This window comes from Callithrix jacchus, chromosome 17 (assembly GCF_049354715.1).
Source record: "Callithrix jacchus isolate 240 chromosome 17, calJac240_pri, whole genome shotgun sequence".
NCBI lineage: Eukaryota > Metazoa > Chordata > Mammalia > Primates > Cebidae > Callithrix > Callithrix jacchus.
The window spans coordinates 32,729,320-32,748,039 of NC_133518.1; the positions used below are offsets into that span (position 1 = coordinate 32,729,320).

The window sequence follows — 18,720 nt, forward strand, 5'->3', positions numbered from 1 at the left end:
TGTGCCACATTTTTCCAATCCAGTCTATTATCAATGGGCATTTGGGTTGATTCCAGGTCTTTGCTATTAATAATACCTCTAACCTTCTCTTTTTCTACCATACTTAAGACCAATCAGTCTGCATACATGCCCCAAATTGCAGTTCTATCTTCCCAGATAAAACATTTTAATTTCAGACATTCATCTCTACATTTTATTTTACTTCAACAGTGTATAAATAGCAGTTGAATTTCTAATTCTTGGATATACCTTATTACTTTTAAAGAGATTTATTGAGATATTTAAATACGATAAAATTCACCCATTTTAAGTTTGCTATTCAGTGACTTTTTTTTTAAGAGTATTTACAGAGTTGCACAACTATCACCCCAGTTAATTTTAGAAGATTTCGGTTACCCTGAGAAGAAGTATTTTGCTTATTTGTAGTTATTCTCTATTTCTATCCCTTCCCCTTCACTACCACCCATGCTTCCCATCCCGAACTTTTGACCTTAGGCAACCATTAATTTACTTTTTGTTCTATAGATTGGCTTGTTCTGGCATTTCATATAAATAAAATCGTAAGATATGCTCTTTTGTTTTGGGCTTCCTCATCTTAGCATAATGTTTTTGAGGTTCCTTCATGGTATAGTATGTATAGGTACTTTGTTCTTTTTTATTGCTGCATAATATTCCATTAAATGGGTAAAGGCATGTTTTTCCACATTTTCAAATGTCAAATGGTTATTCAAATGTTAATGAACCTGATATAAGACATGAAAAAAATTATATCAAATGATTGATATTTGAATAACCATTCTACATTTTGGTTATTATGAAAAATGTTGCTGTGTACATTTGTCTTTGAGTGTACATGTGTTTTCATTTCTCTTAGGTAAATAACAAGTAGTGGAATTGCTGGGTCATATAGCAAGTCTATGCTTAATTTTTTTTAAGAAACTGCAAGATGGTTTTCCAAAGTGGCATATGTTTTTACATTTTTACACCATTTTACATTCCCACCAGCAATGTGTGAGAGTCCCAGTCTCTCCACATCTTTGCAAACAATTGCTATTTTCTGGCTTTTTGATTATAGCTACCCTAGTGGGTGTGAACTAGTAACTCATTTTGGTTTTGATTTTCATTTTCCTAATGATTAATGGTGTTGAACAAATTTTCATGTGCTAATGTGTATACACTTTGAAAAATGTCTATTCAAATACTTTGTCCATTTTTATTTCATTACTGATTTATAGGTATTCTCTATAAATTCTGAATACAAGTTTCTTAAGAGAGAGATAATTTTCAATACTTTTCACCCAGTCTATTGATTGCATTTCATTTTCTTGACCATGTTTATTGAAGCACAATAGTTTTAAATTTTGCTAGACACAGTTTGTCCATTTTTTTATTGCTTATGCTTTTGGTGTTGTATCTAGGATATTACTGCCTAACCAAGATCATAAAAATTTACTCTTATGTTTGCTTGTATTATTTTGTGGGGTTTCATACATACATATACATGTATGAAACCCTATGTATAAGTGTGTACATATATATGTATAAAACCCTACAAAATATATATTTCATATATATAAACCCTATAAAATATATATATTTCATATATATATACTGTATAGGTATGAAACTCTACAAAATAATAAATATGAAAGTAATTTAGGAGCAAATGTTCTCTGGAAATTTGGATGAAGTGAAAGTCAAATTATTAAATGACATTGTATTAGTCTGTTCTCACACTGCTGTAAATAATTACCTAAGACTGGGTAATTTATAGAGAAAAGAGGTTTAATTGGCTTACAGTTCCACAGGCTGTACAGGAAGCAAAGCTGGGAAGGCCTCAGGAAGCTTACAATCATGGCAGAAGGCAAAGGGGAAGCAAGCACATATTCACATGGCCAGCATGAGAGAGAGCAAAGGGCAAAGTGCTACACACTTTTAAACAACCAGGTCTCATGAGAACTCCTTCACTATCATGAGAACAGCAAGGGAGAAATTTGCCCCCATGATCCAACCACTTCCCACCAGGTCCGTCCACCAATATCTGGGATCACAATTCAATATAAGATTCAGGTGGGACAAAGAGCCAAACCATATGAGACACAAAAGAAAGAATGCAGACATAGCCATTCAATATTATGCACAGTAAAAAACTGTCATCTATTTTTCCATGTTAAGGTGTATAGAAAGCAAAACACCCCCTTTACCATTACTTATAGACGGCAAGATCAGAGTACAGTAAGACTGAACCAAGAGGACTAATGACAGAAAAGCTAATCAACAAGAAATGTGCCATCAAAAAAGCAAGAACATATCCAGTTTTTACTCAGGCTATAGCTAAACAGTCAAACTGGAAAATGCATAGACTAGCCAGCAAGAGGAGGTGATGTTTGACCAAGTAAGAGACACCATTCTCTACAATGGATGACAATAAAAACAGTCATTTAGAAAGGTAGTTAGAGACCCTGAAGTTGTAGGAAAGTGATCTTAATCTATTTAAACATTATGAATACTAAAAAATTAATTCATAATTTTCACCTTAATATGAAGTAGAATATGGTTGTGTTCCTTGACCAACGGTAATAAATGTGTTTAATAATCTATAGAGCATTCAAATAAGATGTCTCATTTAGAATATATTATCAATTTTCTTTGTAGTGCTTTATAATTATATCTACTACCATTAAAAAGTTCCACTATTATTTGCTTGAAGGTTACTGATAACCTGCTTCTTGCCAAATCTGTATGTCTTTTATTCTTTGATAAGTAGGAAAAGGTTATCACTGAGTAGGAAAAGGTAATTTAAGGAGTATGAGACAAATGTCTGTCAATTGAGAAAGCCATTGAAATTTGAGGGATAAAAATGAAAGCTCTATTTATAGATATTAAGCTCTAGAATTTCACAGTTTGAAGGAACGTTAATCTAACAACTTTTTTTTTTTTTTTTTTTTTAACGGCTGACAGGCTTGGAGAGGTTGCTTAAAGATTAGAACCCAGTCTGATAAATCACCTACGATACGACTTCATATTCAAAACTTTATGGTCCTGTGTTAGTCAAGGGTTTTAGATCAATATATGTTTCATCCCTTTAATATTATCGGAAGACTTTCAGGAAAGGCCCTTTTTTTTTTCTGATTTATCAGCATCAAACAGAGTGTTTGGTTCAAAAAACATTTGTTGAGTAGTAGATCTTAAGTGGTATTCACTTGAATTGTTATTCATTTTAGCTATTTATAAAAGCTTAGTCCGTCGTTTCTTTGGAACTGAAACTTCTATATCCCAAAATTCAACTATTGTTTGCTTTTACATTTTTCAGCTTTTACTCTCCTTTATCTTTCCATCTGATGCCTATTTGTTAATGTCATCTGTTGATATCTTTTTAAATTTTAAAGATAAGAATTATAAAATCAATTAAGAATTTTAAATAGTTGTAAAAATATGTATAGGTTGCACAGGAAGAAAAGTGATTATCTTTGGAAGAGTCTCCAAATTATTTAGTCATAGGACAACAAAAAACAGTAATAAAAAATTAAATTCAATTCAACCAGCACTGATTGAGCATTTCTTAGGTTTCATGCATTAAAGATATAACAGGAATAAGACATAAGTCTTACTTTGAGAAACTCATATATCAGTAGAAGGTATGTACTGCATAATAATGGAATCATTCATTGTATTTCAAAGCAGTAATAATACTTCATACATATAAGATATTTCATATCTTATATCTATTAACACATTTAATGCTAACAACAATTTTGTAAATGAGAAAATTGAGGCATGAAGAGGTTAAATGATCTGCTCCATTTATATAGCTAGTTTTTGGCGGAGCTAGTATTTGAACCAGGCAGTGTGGCTTCAGAGCCTGCATTCTCATGCCACACCGTACCGCCTCACAACTAAAAGCAATTTTTAAATTTTGTTTATGAGACAATTTATTTCTTTTTACACATGTAACTCCAAAATTAGAAAGTAAGATTGCTGGTTATTTTACATCAGGACAGTAAATCCATTTTTGACTTGTGGGAGATTTTTCATGCAGAAGTTTGAAGATTGTAAATGCTTTTACAATTATATAACATTATTAAAACATTTTTATTTTATGAATATGAAATATTTTAGAAGTGATGGGATAGCCAAATACAAAGGAATCACCAGAGAACCCCCAGCTGGCCTGTGCAGAATGCACACTGGGTGGAGCCTCGGGAAATGCATGCTGTTTTCAGTGGGGAGGAGCCTAGCCCCTCCTCTTCCTGGGTGAAACCTGGAATTCAATCTGTGAGACAGGAAGCATGTACTGGCAAGACTCTTGCTCTGCTGAGGGTACCTGTTTCCCCTTTTTGCCCAATAAATTCCATTTTTCTCACCCTTCAAAGTGTCTACAAGCCTGATATTTCACAGCCCGTGTGGCAAGGAACCCATCTTTAGCTGAACTAAGGAGAAAGTCTTAACACAGTACAAACATCTGATATAACATATACATGCATTTCTGAAAATCTTGCAGTAGGCTACATTTGATACACTTCAAGTAACAGAGTTAATGGGAAAAAAATCGAATTAGCATAGACCACTCAAAACTTATGCCACTTGATGACCAGAGCATTAACAATAATGACAAATCCTACTCAAGAACAATTTATCACGGTTTTAAAAAAATGTTAAAATCATAATAAAGAAAGCAATACTACAGTAACTAGGAGGACTTTATTGTAAATGCAAATGAAAGTAGGCTGTCAGAATGAGGTAAAAGAAAGACTGCTGAATTACAGGAAAAAGCACACCACCATCAGAAGTTGTAGGTGAATAAGCAGATGCAAGTTTCACACATACTATAGCAAAAATATGGCTGGTAATTTTGGATCACTATCTTGTCATTGTTTCTTTTGCACATGATCAACCTCCTGGGAGACAGGATGAATGGACATCATGTATAGTACTGTATTCTTCTGTGGCTTGCTGTATGCAGCTTTGTTAGCATATTTTGCACTCAACCACAGTGAAAATGCTGGCAGTGCAAAATGCAGGGGGAAAATCCCTTAAGAGCCTTCTCATCACCCAAGTTATATTCACATCATTCCCTCTTTAACAATCTCATTTCAACTTACATTACAGAACATGCTCTGTAGCAAAATAAACTGTATTTGGAATGGATTACATTGAAGAAGAGCATCAATAATTTTACCACTAAATTATTTCTTATTTCAGGTTCCTTTCTCCTTTTGTGTTAAACACACTTAAAAATTAAACATGTAAAATGCTTCTCCAGATTAAGTTCAATTATAGTTAGCAGTATAGGTGTCATTGCATAGAAAATACTGCTCTCCAGGCTGGACATGGTGGCTCATGCCTGTAATCCAGACAGAGGCAGGATGATCGCTTGAGCCCAGGAGTTTGAGAACAGCCTGGGCAACATGGCAAGACAAAATTTAATTAGCTGGGCATGAGGTGGGAGGATTACTTGAACCAGGGAAGTTGAGGCTGCAGTGAGCCCTGATCATACTACTACACTCCAGCCTGGATGACAGAGCAAAGCCATGTCTCAAAAAACAAACAAACAAACAAAAAACAAAAACAAAACTGTTGCTCGCACTTCCAAGAAACAAAGAGGTCATTCACACATGTTCCTTTGCAATTTCAGCATAAGCACAAATATTTTTCTTCTTTCATCTCTATCGACTTTAATACAAAATTTAAAATAATATGGGATAACTATTATAACCCTCATTCCCAGCAGCTGTAATTTAGGACTGAGGGATTAACTAACATTGTAATATTTTTCTATTATTTAAAAGAGAAAAAAATAGAAAATAGCACTTTTCGCAGTCATAATAAAAAAAAAAAGTTTTGTCCAATTTACAAAAGGTTTCTGCTAATTAAAACCTATTTATACAGTCACAGTCGATGTACTATCAAAGTTGTTACTTGAGTAGTCAATTAACTTTCCCCAAAGTACCACAACCAGATAAAACTACAACCAGATAAAAAATTGTAGTGTTGTCCTAATTTAGTCCTAATGAGGAGTTGAACATCTTTTGTATGTTTGCTTCTTGAGTTGCTGAAGGCTTGATTTACTCATCCCAGTAAAAGTCTCTGCTTGTTCCCCGCCTTCTCTGAACAAAGACTGATTTTCATATGAAAAGAGCTAGTGAATGTTTTCCCTTAGGCACTGGGGCTAGCTTTTCCCAGAGAAGTAGGCTGTTGCATTGCTTTTGTCATCTTTCATCACGGAAATGTTTTCAAAGAGCAGCACGATGATAGTCAAGTTGGTCTCTGCTTTTATGAAGAAGGTGATGGAAGTGAATTTTAAACAATTTTAGCAACAAATGTTTGCTGGTATATGAATCTGGATTTACAGCAATTAGAGGTATCTGAATTTTCACAAGATAGTGTAGGCATACTTTTTCTTTGGTCTACCAAGATCTGACACTCATTGTTGTTTTGGTTTTCCCTGGTACAGCTGATAACATCAACATTTAAAAGTAAGCACTGTAGAATGCAGTGCTTCAAACCCAGCCGCAGCTTCAGGTTGAGTGATGTTATCAATGGTTATAAGAGTAACAGAGAACTCCAGAGCCGGATTCTGTCTTGGCTTGTAAAATACCTTTCAGTTCTACCTTTAGCATGTTTTTAAGTAGAAAGTAACTTAGTATCATTATGTAACTAAATCTCAGAATCTTTTCTGGAAGGGAGCAAAGGATTTTGAAACATTGAAGATAACAGTGACAAAATGAAGACAGGCAAAATTATATTCTTCTATTGACATTACCTGTAGCTCTTCAGTGGTACATCTATATTAACAACAAACTTCAGGCATTCTGAACAACTGTTGAAGCTCTGTTTGAGAACATTTTAAATATGAGATAATTCTTTACTCCCCCTAATAAAGCCCTGTCTCATGATTTATGCATCAGTTCTCACAGCCTGGCTGCACAAAACAGTTTAATTCCAGAGTGCAGAGAAGCTGAAATGAGGAAGTTGAAGAAACTGAGCGCTTTCTTGGGAGTGCCTGGATATTTTTCCCCTAACGATCTGTACCTGGAAACCCTGAGAAACACAGCTGGTATGGGAGAAAATGTTAACCTGCATCCTACGGCTCTAAATTCATTTCCAGACCTCGCCTTCCAAACTGTCTTCCCAGCAACTGACCTGACATCTTGCATCAGACCCAAGAGCAGACAGTTAGTTGCTAGGGGGCTGGCTACAGGGCAGCTGCACAAAAAATAAGCTAAAAAAAGAGTCTCTCCTTAAAATATAGCATTCTAGAACACTTGAGGTTTTCTTTAAAAAAACAACAAGATTCACAAGTTAATGTTCAAACATGTTAATTCAGAACTTTCAATTATAAGATGAGTAAGTCCTGGGGAGCTAACATACAGTATGGTGAATATAGTTACTAATACTGTATTGTTTACTTGAAATTTGCTGAGAATAGAACTTGTGTCCTCATTTCCTCCCTGCCACGCATACAAAGTGGTAACTATGTGAAGTGATGAATGTGTTAGTTAATCCAATAATTAACTAATAAATTTATTTTAATTAATTAGATACATTTCACAATGTATATGTGTATCAAACCATCACAATTTATACCTTGAATTTATTCTGTTTTTGTTAACTTATTAACTTACCTCAATAAAGCCAGAAAAAAAGTTAAAATTTCCCCCCAAACTAATTCAAGAATGAAGATATTTGTTTATGTAACACTTGCATAAAATAGAAGTATCAGAAAATATGATAATGAAAAAAGGCAGAAAATGTGAAAACCATCTCTTCCTGATGTAGTTCTGACTTCGCTCAGGGCTCATCCCAGATGGTTACCTTGTGTACATGCTATATTCTAATTGGAACAAAAAAAAAGAATGACTCATCTTAAAATTTTTCATTTAATTTTATTTGTTGAAAAGTTTTCATTTAAATTTTATGTTAAAATTTTACTGACTTAAAATAGAATTTGAAATTCCTAAAATAATTAAATATTACTAAGTATATAGAAGGACCTTAAATTCCATGTAACTTCTTTTGTTTCTGATATGATTCCCTGCCTTTGCTCCGTTTCCATTCCTTTCCCTTTGGGTTTGAATGGGGAAATTGATGACTAAGATTATATTACTATATACTGAAATATTGAAATGAAAATTAAAGTTTGAAAATAATATTTATCAAAAGTTAACCTTATTGCATTAGGCCAGTTTACATTAGGCAAACTGCTAAGAAAATTAATCTGTACAGCGATCAAAGGCATTATTATATTCCAAATCCCCGAAGTCTTTCTTGCCTCTTGTAGCAAGGTGCATTAGCAGACTAATAGTATTTCCAGATAGAAAAATGGAAAGGAAAATGCTGAGCCTGTTATAGAGAAGAGCTTAAGAGGCTTGTGTGCATACATTAGCCTTCTGACTCTGGATTGATTTGCAGAGTGCCACTGCCAACTCCATCTCAGGGAGTCCATCATTAAAACTTCCACTGACTTCTCCAGCCCTGCCACCGTGCCCCAAATTATTTTGTAAGTTTTCCAAATTGATACTTTAACTTAATATTTCCTTAAGGATGAGAAAGTTTAAGCAGATTCAAGACTGATAGAATTGATGTCTCATTTTCTTGGGCAATTTCAGCAAATACTAAGTCTAGGATTTTCTCTAGATTTGTATTTATAGTGTCTATATCTCTACTAACATAGCCAATCAATTGAGTTCGTAAAGAGATGAGAGGAAAACAAGAAAAAGAAAGCCCTTCTCCTGTTGTTAAGTAGTGACAAATTCCTTTCCAATTTCTCAAGATTTTCATGAGTTTTTAAACAAACACAAGTAACACAAGGCTAAAATATATCAAACACACAAAAATGTAGAAACTGGTGATAAATTAGTTATCAAAATTGCTCCTTCCCCTTTTCCTTTCTGTCATGTATCAACATGAGGATCAGAGATCTGACTGGAAATGGGTTGTTTTCCTGTGCATTAATAGAAAGTGACTAGTTTTAAGGGCCAGACACAATGGCTCATGCCTGTAATCCCAGCGCTTTGGGAGGTCAAGGTAGGTGGATCACTTGAGGTCAGGTGTTTGAGACCCGCCTGGCCAACATGGGGAAACCCTGTCTCTATTAAAAATACAAAAATTAGCTGGGAGAGGTGGAGCATGCCTATAATCTCAGCTACCTAGGTGGCTGAGACAGGAGAATCACCTGAACCCAGGAGGTGGAGGCTTGAACCCAGGAGGTGGAGCCGAGATCGTGCCACTGCACTCCAGCCTGGGTGACAGACTGAGACTCTGTCTGAAAAGAAAGAAAGAAAGAAAGTGACTAGTTTTTCTTTATTCCTGATCAGGTCCATAAATAAAATAGATTAAGATCTCCAAATTTAAACATTGAGATTTGTGTGGTGGTTTCTCATTTCCTTTTTATATTTTCAAGAAGACTCTGTAAAGATATCATTTATAAGAATTATTTAAACGTGCTTTCTGCTATCATGTTTCTTGGGTTTGGATAGATGACTTGGATTGCTTCTAAGCAAAGCATGGAGAGACAAAAATGATATTACTTACCCCCAAAGGAAAAAGAAATAATAAGATATGTTTACAGACCACTACTGATTTATAAGTACACCATATTCTAATACTATTTAAGATTTAGCTGGAAGAGATGTCTGTTTACAATGGTTTCTATTAAGATAAAAAATAGTATTTAATAATATATCCATTTTAATATTTCCAGGGTTGAGACACAGAGGGAGCTTTCTAGTTTCATTAACAATGTCCTGTGTGTGCTCACCTTGCCTTTAGATGAAATCTGAACAAGGATGTTTCATCACTGCCGTTTTTTGTCCTACAGAAGGCTCATTACTTGGTACTCTGCTTATTTCACCAGCTCACACCCCTAACCATGCTCAGTTGCTTTTTTATTCAGATAGGCAGCCCCCATTTTCCTTTATCACTTTAGCCAGTTCTGTTGACATTGCTGCTTCCCTCATATCCTTTGTCCTTTCCTAAACCTATCTACTTTACCTAGCTACCCTTAATCTGTTTTCATTTTTAAAAATTTATCTATTTTTTGTAGAGACAAGTTCTCATTATGTTGCTAATGCTGGTCTTAAACTCCTGGACTCTACAGATCCTCTTGCCTTGGGCTCCCAAAGTGCTGGGATTACCAGTGTGAGCTACCACACTTGGCCCCAGCCCTAATCCTAAACCACTTCATTATCTTAGGTCCTTGAATTCTGGTGGGAAAACCACACCACTCTTCTGATAGGTGCTGCTCCAAATTTCCACTCACAGTTGGCCTGCAGACTATCTAGCCAACCATGTATATGCTCAGAGTATGCAGTTTCTGCCATCCCTCACAATGCAAGTCAAAACCATCCACATGCAGACTGTTTAGTTGTCCTTCACCTTCCTTGCTGCCCCTTCACTGTTCCCTAGCAGCACCCTTCTCCCTTATTTCAGAGACCTTAAAACCTGCCACCAGGATTTTACCATCTGATTTCCAAGTCTCATGCATCTGTCTATCCTTCAGATGGTCTTTTCTACTTCTCTAAGGTCTGTTAAGAAATATTTACCAGTGTCTCATCCCACTCCCATGTTTTCCATCTCTTTCTTCTTTCTCCTGCTTTCATATTCTCCCTGCCTTTAACAGACTATTATCTCATTTCTGTCTGCACTTCGCTAAAGTTTTCTGGCAAAGCTGGCCTACTCTTTTCATCTTTATTAGTTCATACCCTTACACTATTTGACACAGGTAATCATTCCATTCTTAATGAAATTCTCTCCTCTCTTCCCTCTGTGCACACATACTTCTATGGGTGTCCCCTTGTATTTCAGACATTTCAATTCCAATCTTTCCCCCCGAATGTTGTGTGATTTTTTTTTTGTTTACCTGGGGAAAAGGGAGGGCTGAAGTGGTAGAGCCAGGATTCTGAACCAAATAGTAGAACTCAGAGTGCAGCTATGCAGGTTCCATATTGCATAATGGTTTCAGAATTAAGATTTAAAAAAAAAAAGAAAAAGGAAAAGAAAAAAAGAGTTGACATCCCAGCTTCACCACTTACTGAATGGATACTCTAGGCAAGTTAGTTTCTTTCAGCACTGCTTTTCTCATCTACAGAATGTAGCTAGTAATACGGTCCAGGTAAAGTTGTTGTAAGGAACAGCTCTGGTAATAAATGCAAAGAGTCTGTAGCTTTCTAAGAAATGACAGAATTGAGTTTAAGTTTCCTCACATATTTATCTTTGTTTTCAGTGTCAAGCATGAGACAAAACAGGGAGGTAGGGAGTCATTTAGGGCAGCATTACATTAGGGAAGGAGAGAGAAGCATTCTTGCCATAATGCAGTTGAACCAATTTAACAATTACCTGAGTTTAAGAGACTTCCATTCTTTTGAAAGGCATGTTGATCTGAATGCTTTGCCAGCACCGTTAGCCAATCATTCTTCACAGCTTCCTTCTTATCCTAGATCCCTCATGGATTAGTGACTCCAGATTTGCACTTCCCAAAGCACATTCTCATATTATCTCATTGCTTTTACAACCCTTTTTTTGAACACCAAAGACAGAAACATTTAATAAGAGTTTATTAAGCAAGCAGAACATTTCTAATTTTGTGGAGAGTTTTTTACCTATAGGTTTATAATTCAAAGAAAGAACAAAGAGTCTATAAACGGTTTAAAGCTCTTGATGAAGGATTTTTTATTGTAAAATTATTGCTGTCATACAAATAGAAAGCAAACGTTGTCAAAGATTTTATTTAATTCATCATTAATTAAAGTACCAACAAGATGTTACAATCATGTCAAAGAGAATCCTTAGTGTGCATATATACAACAGACATCCTCAGAAATTTGGAAGTGAATATACAGATAGATGTGATATTGTCAATATCCACCTGACAATAACTAATTAAGTTCTACCACACACAATTCATTTTCATTTCTATGGATACCTATTATTTGTTTTGTTTTGTTTTGTTTTGTTTTGTTTTAGACAGTCTCGCTCTGTCACTCACGTTGGAGTGCAGAGGCACGATCTCAGCTCACTGCAATCTCTGCCTCCCAAGTTCAAGTGATTCTTCCACGTCAGCCTCCTAAGTAGCTTGGATTACAGGCGTGTGCCACCACGCCTGGTTAATTTTCTTGTATTTTTAGTAGAGACAGGGATTTACCATGTTGGCCCAGCTGGTCTCAAACTCTTGATCTCAGATGATCTGCCCACTTCTGCCTTCCAAAGTGTTGGGATTACAGGCATGAACCACTGTACCCGGCCCCTATCATTAGTTTTCTGCAACATATAGAGTTGTGAAATAGTTCAAAGACAAGGAAAAGAGAGTCACAGAACATTCAGTAATTATTTTGTCCATTGAAACATTTTTCTCATTTTTTTCCCAACAGTTTAACTCTTAAAGCTAGGAAGCTTACAAACTGTATGTTTTGCTATGTCTTGATACTGTATGCAGATTATTTCTACTCAACCAATAATGAAACAGATTTAGAATGTATTAAGGGGTTCTAAAATAATATACAGAAATAGGATCCTGAATGGATTACACAACCCTGATTTCTACTTCTAGAGTCAATACTTGGAACACCATGTGTCCTGATTTCCTTACATGTAAAATGACATTAACATTTTTTCTATACTAATATTTCTATTTTAGAGTAGAGGGCAGAAATTATAGAAGCAGGAAAAATAAGATTCATCATTTTTAGATGTAACATGTTAGTACAGCAGCTGTTTCAACTTAACATTTTCTCCTAATTCTTTCTCTTTCCCCCGCCCTTCTGGTCTGCATGGTAAAGCTTGATCAGGATCTCACTGGGAAGGGAAGGAGTGGTGCTGGTGCAATGTATGAGGAATATGATAGAGAATCATCATGGCATTTCCAGAACAAGTTCACAATGGAATCATTGTCAGAGTTCCCTTTGCTTTGACCCTGATGCTGAGCATGAACTCAGGGCAAATGCCCCATAGTTCACCCAGCTGGAGCCCCGTGAGAACAAGGAAGGTGATGTCAGCTTTGGCACTCTGTTTAAGTACAATGAAGCCTGTGCCTAGTGAATTTCATGAAGATGGATCATCACCCTCAGCTCTGTGTTTATAAAGACATCAGGAATAAACACACAAACCTTAAGAAGATAACCACAGCCACTTTTATCACCCTGAAAAATGAATCGAATTTTTAAAATGAATGAGTTATTTAGAAAGTATCATAAATATATCATGAGACCCGTCTTTGCTACTTAGTCAATATCATCAGAGCATCGGGAAAGCTGTTTTGTTTTTATTTTCCATGAACCACAGCTCCTTGTCACTTACAGTTACATAATCAGTTATTATGTCAGCCTTTACTATATTTTATCACTTTCACTTTAATGTTACATAGAAAAGAACAAATATTTTAGATCTAGAAGTAATTGGGTGAAGCTTTCTTAAAATTCCTATAAAGTTCATGGCACTTCTGAAGAGACTCCTCCATTCTATCTCTAAGAACAAAATTATATTTGATTTCACCACTCCTAAATAACAAAAGCAGTGATTAAACAGAATTGTTTTCATTCCCTTTATGAATAACTTTTTATTCTAATCTATTCCTTCAAAGAAATCACTAATCACTGTTGCTTTTACAATCATACCAATTAGGCATGGATTTAAAAAATAAAGTTAGTGTGTCAAAGTGCATTGTTAGAAAAGACGCTAAGGTAAAGAGGAAGAAGACAGAACTCTTACGGGGGTTGAGACCTGGGGGAGCTTCAGCTGGTTCAAACATCTGTAGACTAAACCCCATTATTTCCATGAAGAAACAAAAACAAACGAAAAACTATCATTTGTCCAAGCGTATTGCCATTAGTGTGGTGTGTGTGTTTACTGCTTGTTTCTGTAAAAGATAAATGTTTAAGTATGCAATTGAGGAGAAAGACAGAAATGCTTGTAAATATATTGTTTCCCTAAGCACACACATATACAAAAAAAAAAAAAAAAAAAGACTCTGAAAAAGGAACTTGCATATTCTTACTGAATTTTGACAGATTAAAAAAATGGGAAAGAGATATAGCTGTTGATAGTAAACAAAGGTAGAAACATTTAGCTTTCAATCACTATAGAACTAAGTCAAAACCTGCCCTTTGTTTCAGTTCCAGAATCACAAAGGCAATTTTGAGATTTTTCTCACTAATTCTTGCCATTCACAACAGATAACATGTGATGAATGTTCATTACGTGCCAGGCTACGCTAAGTCTTTTACATGCATCAACTATTTCTAATACTTATGATAATTTTATAAGGCAAGTATTATCATTATCAATCTATTGACTATTATTATTCAAGACTTTATGTGAATAAGGAATTAAGGGTCTGAGAGGTTGAAATTGCCTAAAGTCACAGAGCCATAGGGATCCATGGCAGACGTTATCTTTCCTATGTTTTGTATACAGTGGCTTAGAAACTCAGTAGTTGTAGCACGGAGATTCCGAGACACAAGTAACCTAAACCTGGAAATGCTTCTTAGGCTCTGCAGCAATGCTTTCCAAATCCTTTGCACTTCCTAATAATTCTAACATACACAGTACCTTAAGTTCTTTGTATTGTTTAGAGGTTTTTATCTCACTCTCTTTTCTTACAAATTCAATGAATTTTGCCTGCAAAGGCCCTTTCTCAGGTCCTTCTTGTGTCTTTTTCTGTTCCTCCAACTACATTAAATTTTTATACAAATTTTAAAATTTATTTTTAAAACCGGGGCCGGCCCTGGAGTGCCCTACATGCCCATGCTCCTCCCAATTCCTTGCCCCTGGCACATGTCCTTTTGCCCTTTTCTTATCTTTTTGTCCTTTGCTTACAGGAAATTGCTTTGTCACCCCTTTGGTGTGATTCAGCAGGAACCCAATCATACTACAAAGTAATGAGTGAGTAATAGACTCCAGAGACTGTGTTAAGTAAAGGTATTGAATTGCCAGAATATTTTATACTTGTTACTGATATAATATTTTAGTTGTTTGCAATTTTAGATAATAGGAAAGAAAATAATTGATACCCCAAACTGAAAAATAATGAAATTTGTATCTCAAAAGAGCCAAACCCTCTTCACTTTCTTTCCTGTGCCTTCTATGTCTTGGGTAGGAAATGAAGGCAACAGAGTGTTCCCCCACATAAGCTCCTCAAATATTAGTTTGTTTTCAAGATATGTGGACCTTCTATTAAGCTACATGCAAGAAAGGAGAACTGATGTGCTTCATCATTAACATATTAATTATCCTTACTTCTTTCTCTGATTAGGCAACAACAACCTTCAGGACAACAATAGCCTTTAGCTTCTAGTATAAGGGAGAGGGAAGCTTCCACTAGGCTACTGCTGTTAGGTTACACACATTTCTTAATATCAGAGGCTATGACCTCTGTTAAAGCAACACACACACACACACACACACACACACACACACACACACACACACATTACCCTCCATGATTTTTACTTTTTATTCTTCTGTATTTCACTATCTTAACTCTTCTGCTATTTAATACACAACTTTTGAAGATTCATTATTTTATTCTCTTTGAAAGCTGAGATTATGTCTTAATTAAAAAGATAATCTATGCTTGAGCACACAGTTTAATGGAGGAAGGTAAAACTGACTAGGAACTTGTAAATATAATGCAATGTGCATAATACTATTTTAGGGAATCGAGTAATCTAGGAGCTGCTAGAATTCAGGTGACGTAGTGCAGAGTGAGAAGAAGTCATCCTGTTCCTTCCACTCTAGGCCCCTTCCTGGGCCACAGTAAGTGCAACTAGATTCTTCTCTGGGCCGCCTGAATAATTTGCCGGGCCCAGCATAAAATGAAAATGTGCCTTTAAAGTTACCAAAACACAAAACATTTTCCTTTCTTCTGTGGTCCCTGCCTCCTGACCTATCACAGTATTTTACATTTACTATTTGAAGTCAGATTCCCCAGCACAGCAATGCAAGAGCCACCCTACATAGGTACCCCAGTGGTCCACCCCGCGACTTGCAGCATACACATTGACGTAGCCCACCAGCTGCTTGGTTCTCTTTCCACCAGCCGCTGCACCGACACCATTTGGAATAAGTAATGCATGGTGCTTTCACCAGCAACAGGAAAGCCGAGACAGGTATCGTCTTCCCTTCCTATAGGGCCTCCTCCCAAGTTACGATGACCTTCATGGAGGTCGCAAATGGTGCAGGCATTGCAATGTAGCACTTGGGATTTGGCATTTGGTCAAAAGCTACATCAAAATGCCTGCACCATTTGCAACCTCCATGATGAGACTTACTTGGTGCCTGGATTGGAACTAGATGAGAGGCTGAATTGCTTACTGAATATGTCATGGTGCTGCCAATTAGAGGCAGTTAGCCCCTGCCTTGTCTGGCCCCAAGATGTCCTGGAGCGGTTGTACCTGCCTCTGTTCATCCCCACTTCCTTGCCCATGGCACAGGGATGAAGGTGGAAAAAATGGCAAACAGCTGAGGTGGGAAATGTGTGTTGCCCAAGGGAAGTGGCAGGAGGAGAATGCATGTAAGCTGAGGTTCCAAGCCCCTGCATAAATCTTATTGTTCAAAGTTAAAATTATTATTTAGAACACCAAGACAGCAACCCCAGAGCATTAAATTCCTACTAACACATCCTTCTGAGTACATAGAGCTGGGCCTGATATGATTCCACTGGCTTTATGCCATGGCCAGTCCTGCTCCTTCCTACCAATCTCCCACTCTATTATCTTTTACTGTTGTCAATTACTACTTTAGGAAAAAAACTTACTGTGCATTTTTCTTAATTTTTATTTAACAGCTATTCTAGGATAAAGTAAAAGTGTCTTAACCTAGCAACAATTAGGCTTCAGAATTTCGCATCACCTTCAACTGCAGCCCTTATCTCTTCCCATTGCTTTCCACTGTGTCTATCTCCAGCAGCTCTTGGGGATTTTGCTACACCTAATGAACTCCCCAACATGTGTTTGTGCTTCCACATTTTTGCACTATTGTCTCCCTTTCTGAAGAACTCTCTAAAATTCTTTTCCACTAGTTCCATCTCAAGGCTTATATTGAAGGTTATGTCTTCCTAATTTCCCCAGTCTCACTGCTCTCACTCAGCAACATACCTTCCTCCTTATGCTCCTCTGCATGTTTCTTGATGCCTTGGACAGTTCATAGATGTACTTCCAGTCATAAAAGCCCAGGACTCTGAGATAATGCCAATTCAAATATTTGATCCTGAATTAAAGTCCACCCCAACTCTGCTGATACTCCTTTCACAGAGCAAGTAGGGTGGAGCAGCAGCAGAGAATGTGAAGGACAATGGAACAGTTCGCCAGTGGCTGGTTTTGACTAGTCAACGTGAGAGATGGCAGAGACTACTCACAGTGAGCATATACATGGTTGGCCAGAGCAGACTGTAGGCCAGCAGTGATGCCTAGGGGTGGTGTGATTTCCTCACCAGAATTGAAGGACTTAAGATATTGGATTGATTGAAGATTAAGGCTAGATAAGTGAAAGAGGTAAAGTGTAGAAAAGGACAAAAGACTCAAGGAAAATGGCAATGCTAGCAGAAGTGACTAAAGTGATGAAGGAGGAGGGCGTTGTCTAACTGAACATAAATCAGGTAAGTCTGGTTGGAATCATCAGCTGGTAAAACAAGCGGGGGACAAAGTAATAAGGCTTTTGTAGGCCAAAAAGTGGGAATGAAAAGAAAGGTGTTAGAAAGTTTGAAGAAATATGACTCATTCTGAATTCTACTGATAGCATAAAATAATATATGGTACAGTAGATCCCCTAATGTGAGGTTTCATTTACCTACAGTCGACCATGGTCTGAAAATGTTAAATGGAGAGCTCCAGAAATAAACAATTTGTAGGTTTTAAGAATCACTCCATTCGGAGTAGTGTCATGAAATCTCTTTCTGGCTCACTGTGTCCCACCCAGGACGTGCCTCATCCCTTTGTTCAGTGTGTCCACACTGCATACCCTACCTGCCCAGTAGTCATAATCATCACCTGCTCCTGACATCCTGCCATCGACAGTGTCATGGCTAGATGATCCAAGGTCTCTTGAAGCAGATGATCCACCTTCTGATGTCCTCCTTCTGATGTATCATCAGAAGGTAAACAGTAGCCAAATGCTACATCACAATGCCTGCACCATTTGTCTCACTTTATATCATCATGTGGGCATTTTATCATCTCACATCATCACAAGAAGAAGAATGAATGCAGTACAGTAAGATACTTTGAGACAGAAACCACATTCATATAACTCTTATTACAGTATATTGTCATAATTGTTCTATTTTATTATTCATTCTTGCTAATCTCTTAGCGTGCCTAATTTATGTTAGACTTTATCATTGGTATATAAGAAAAAACACAGTACTTGTATAAGGTTTGGTACTATCTGCAGTTTCAGGCATCTGCTTGAGGTCTTGAAATATATCCCTTGCAGAAGAGAGGAGGCTATTGTAATTTAGGTCAGATTGAAGAACTCCCTCTCTCTCTCTCTCTATATATATATATATACACACACACACACAGGCACACACATGCATACATATATATGTATAAGCTTATATATATATATATACACACATACATATATATGTATAAGCTTCAATCTCTCTCTCTATGTATATATATGTGTACAAGCTTATATATATAGCTTTTTGATATTGAGAGAATAAAATGGCTAAAAAGTTTAAAAGGGACCTCAGTTCTCAATGTGAATCTGATTGGTCCAGTA

The 18,720-nt window shown here is 36.4% G+C and overlaps 1 pseudogene; it reads right to left on the bottom strand.

The window, feature by feature from the left end:
- The window catches only part of LOC144579964 (histone-lysine N-methyltransferase SETMAR-like), a 33,529-nt pseudogene extending 17,478 nt beyond the window's left edge, over positions 1–16,051 (bottom strand).
- Positions 16,052–18,720: the final 2,669 nt, after the last annotated feature.